Raw genomic sequence first — 4,654 nt, 5'->3', positions numbered from 1 at the left:
ACCTTGTTTAAGATGAAAAAGATCTGGTGACAAATTAGAAAATGTTAATGAATGATCATTACGAGATCTTTCAGGTATGCGCAAAAATTTTATGCTTCAAATTCGATCATTGATTTACTTCCAGCAGACTGTTTTACTTCCAGCTGTTTGATACCGATGATGATGTTCATGCATTAGCAATGAAACACTTTTTGACATGAATTTAATTTATAACAGTAACAAGAGCGAAGGGTTTCAAACACACAGAGGCGCTGCGATTGAATGCACCTAAGCTCATATAAACTGAGTAAAATTATCAGTGCATAACTTTAGTTCAACCGTTTGAAGGCATCATCTTTCAATACTCATTTTTTCACTTTCAATACTCATGTCTAAAACAAATAAAACCGATTTATTTTTCAACTAACAGAATTTTGTTTCAATAACAACACCAGTTCTTTCAACTAAAATATTTGTTGAAATTGAAAGGTATGTGTCCTCACTAATTGACAGCATTTTTTTCAAACAGTTAAATTAGTTGTTTCAACCATCGTTTCTGCTAATCGAAAAACAAAAATGACAGTTTAGTTAAAACAACAATCGATTAGTTGTACCAAATTTTAACCAATCGAATTCAGAAAATCAACTAATATTCTGGTTGAAATGGGATCGCGTGTGGTTCCGTGTAGGTAGTTTTCATTTCACCTATCTTTTCACGAAATAGAAAAATTTTCTATGTCTTCCAGACAAATGTCTCACCGAGTATCAGTAAAAGCTATCACACTGAAGAAGAATATAAATTGTATTCGAAATGTGCATATGTGATGTGACGTTTATTATACAAGATTTATAGTGTCGTGAGATACATAGTGAATTTGTATAGTGACGTGATATACTTATAACAGAATTAAATGGTAATATTAAAAAAAAAATTATCCTAGTAAAAGCTAGCTCACTGTTCGAAATCGCTTCAAACGGATTTCCTGACTTTGGTATATTTGTTGTTTACTGACAAGTTCAGCATAATATTATGCCGAACTTCGGTTTCAAGTGTGTAATTCATATGAATCTTCAGAAGTCCTTCCTTGTGTTGCGGCCCGGAAGTCCGGCAGCCGCTTCTAGACCCGAGCAGGTGGCAACCCTTTTCCTATCTAGATTTTTTTTATTCAAGTTGTATGAAAAATTTCAATTGATTCGTTTTTGCCTTTCTCATATAGAAAGGGTATGCAACCGCTGTGAAAACCGACTTTACAAACAAGGCCCGGAGGGCCATTCGACTCAATTCGTCGAGATCACAAAATGTGTGTGTGCGTGTGAGTGTACGTGTGATTGTACATGAGTTTGTGTGTGTGTAAAATATTGTCATTCAATTTTCTCAGAAATGGTTGAACCGATTTTCACAAACTTAGATTCAAACGAAAGTTCATATGGCCTCATACAATTTTTTGAATTTCATTTGGATCCAACTTCCAGTTCCGGAATTACAAGGGAGTATGCTCAAATTTATTAAAAAATGCGCTTTCAATTTTCTCGAAAATTTTTTAACCGATTTTTAAAACCAAAAAAAGAAGCAAAATAAGGTCTTAAAATTCTTAAAAAAGTCCCCGAAAAGTTGAGCCAGATCCGGCTTTCGGTTCTGGTATTACAGTGCGATTAGTAAAAATTTTCAATTTCAATAGTATTTTTTCACAAACGATAGCGAAGCGAGGTTCACATTTTTATAAAACTTACTGCTAAATGCATAAAATTGGCAGGTCTTGATAGTTAGTGAATACTTTGAGAAACTACTTTGGGACTACTAGTCCTCGGTTTCTGCTTCCGAAAGCACCGATAATAGTGAAGAAAATCTCCAAAAACGGTACTCACTTCGATTTCTCAGCAACGGTTGAACCGATTTTCACGAGTCATGATTCAAATTAAAGCTCTCATTGTCTTTAAATATACTATGCAATATCATCCTGATCCGACTTCCGGTTCCAAAATTATAGGGCGATGAGTGTCAAAACATTCAAATCGTTATTCAAAAATACAAAACTGGTACGCGACGGTACGTGCGGTGTTGCTCCGTTCGCAGCGTGCTGTGTTCAATTTCGTGAACCGTGCAGGGTTGCCACATTTAAATTTATATTTTGCACGGGAAAAAATGTAAGTTTATGAAATTTGAACCTACTTGTTAGTGTTATTACAAGATCATGATAATTATGCTTTTCTATCAAATCTATCATCGCCTTTCTCATATAGAATGTTTATGTTATCTTTTGAAAAATTGACTAGTGAAAATTGGCCCAGAGGGCTAAGTGTTCTACCTTATGATCAAAAAAGAACCGGAATTTTCATTTTAAAATTCCCGCGCTTGTCTAATCGGTAAACTTTTATTCTCTCAACGTTGGTAACACTTTTATACACATTCTGTCAAATTTTGACGCATATCGTACGATTAGTTTTTGTTTGGCGTCTATACAAAGAAGTTGAAAAATTTTCGTGTGGCGATTTTTATAATGAATGAAAATTTAGAACATCAAATTTTGTGTGGCAAATGGATTTAAGTGTTCCGAAACGTTTAAAATGTTAAAAAAGGCCTTTGGTGAATCTTGTTTAGGAAAAACACAGGCATACGAGTAGTATAAACGCTTCAAAGGTGGTCGTACAAGCTTGGATCATGATGGGATCCCTGGTCGCCCAACAACATCTGTTACTGAAGAAAACATTGAATCGGCGAAGCAAATCGTGTTGCAAAATCATTCTGTACCGATTGGAGAGATTGCTGTTGTTGGGTATCTCTTATGGATCAGCCGAACTCATTTTAACTGATGTTTTGGGTTTGAAACGCGTCGCTTCTCGGCTGGTGCCAAAAACGCTGAATTTCACACATTTTTTCTGCTCACACAGCGTTGGTTGTGTCGCAGTTTTTGGCCAAAAACTCAACCAATATCATCAACCAAGCACCGTACTCTCCAGATATGGCCCGTGTGACTTTTTCCTCTTCCCCAGACTCAAATTGCATTGCGGAGAACGCGTTTTGAGACCATAGAGACCATAAAAGAGAATTCACTGCGTGAACTAAAGGCCATACCTTCGGCGGCCTATAAAACTTGTACGCAAAATTGGATTAGGCGTTGGCATGCATGTATTGCCGCAGGAGGAGAGTACTTTGAAGACGATAATTTTGCGTTTTTTATTAAAATTCCGGTTCTTTTTTGATCATAAGGTATATCTTTCGACACAGTTCATCAAGCTTAGCAATGTAAAGGCTGTCACAGAAAGTATGGACGCACTTTGATTTCGTTGTAAATAATTCACAAGTGTTAGATATTCAAATTTTATTCGATATACTGATAATATTAGACTACAACAACAGAATATTATTCTCAAGATTTGCTACTTAGCCATTGTAGACTAGCTGGCGCACCTTCTTGCGAACGTTCCTCATTAAATTCCGTACAGACTTCTTGGCGACAAGTGTTGACACTTTTTCCAATCTTTTTCGAACTGTTAAATGGTTTCGACTGCCGAGACATGTTTCTCAAGATGTGCCTTCACTAATGCCCAAAATTCCTCAATTGGTCGAAGTTGTGGGCAATTTGGTGGATTCTTATCTTTGGGACGAAAGTGACATTTTTGGTAGTATACCATTCTACCGTTGATTTCGAGTAGTGGCAAGAAGCAAGATTTGGCCAGAAGACAACAGGATCATTGTGGCTACGAGTCATGGGTAGAAGTCGTTTTTGTAAATATTCCATGATGTATATTTCGCTGTTCATTGAAGCAGTGGTGATGAAGGGTTTCGAAATCTTACCGCAGCTACAAATTACCAAATTTTTCGACTTCAATCGATGTCTCGGACTGGTTCAACACTTGTCCTTCTCGCACCGTATAATATTGTGGTCCCGGCAAGGATTTGTAATCGAGTTTCAGGTAGGTTTCGTCGTCCATGACTATGCAGTTCAAAATTCCAGTAAGAATCGTATTGTACAGCTTTCGAACCCTCGGCCTGATCGTTGCTTTTGGTTTCGGACTACGTTTTGGTTGTTTCTGCTTCTTATAGGTTCGAAGATTCAAACGTTCTTTAGCACGAAGAACATTTTACTTAGAAGTGCCCACTTTTTTGGCCACATCCCGAACTGAAACCTCCTCTTTTGCTCGAACGCCTTTAGTATAAGTTTATCCAATTGAGGATTAGCAGGACCTTTTTTTCGACCCGTTTTCAGTTTATTCTCAAAGGTGTTATCCTCACCGAACTTCCTGATTGCATTTCGCCGGCTTTTTTCACTTACTCCTTCTATTTTTGCTATCTTTTTCAGTGACAGTCCGCGTTTTGTGCACCTTTTGTACACAATTTTTCGACGTTGTTTTGCTGAAAGGGCACGCATTTCGAAACAAACTAATGAAAACGAATAAACAACTTCGAAAGTGGTTAGAGAAGAGTGTAAACAACAGGACGCAGCCATAAAAATTGACAGATTCTGAACCATTGCGAAATGGCAGCGGTTTTTGGTTGCGTCCATACTTTCTGGGACAGTCTTTATGTGTCTGTACATGTATGTGTGTGAGTATGTGTCAAATAATGTCACTCATAAAATAAAAAAAATCATAGTTCCATAGGTTGCTATTGAATTTCACACCGTCATTAAGAGCGACGATGGGAAAAAGTGTAAAATTCTTCTAGATTTGGCTC

Source organism: Malaya genurostris, chromosome 3 (assembly GCF_030247185.1).
Source record: "Malaya genurostris strain Urasoe2022 chromosome 3, Malgen_1.1, whole genome shotgun sequence".
NCBI lineage: Eukaryota > Metazoa > Arthropoda > Insecta > Diptera > Culicidae > Malaya > Malaya genurostris.
Note: the sequence above shows the minus strand (reverse complement) of the source record.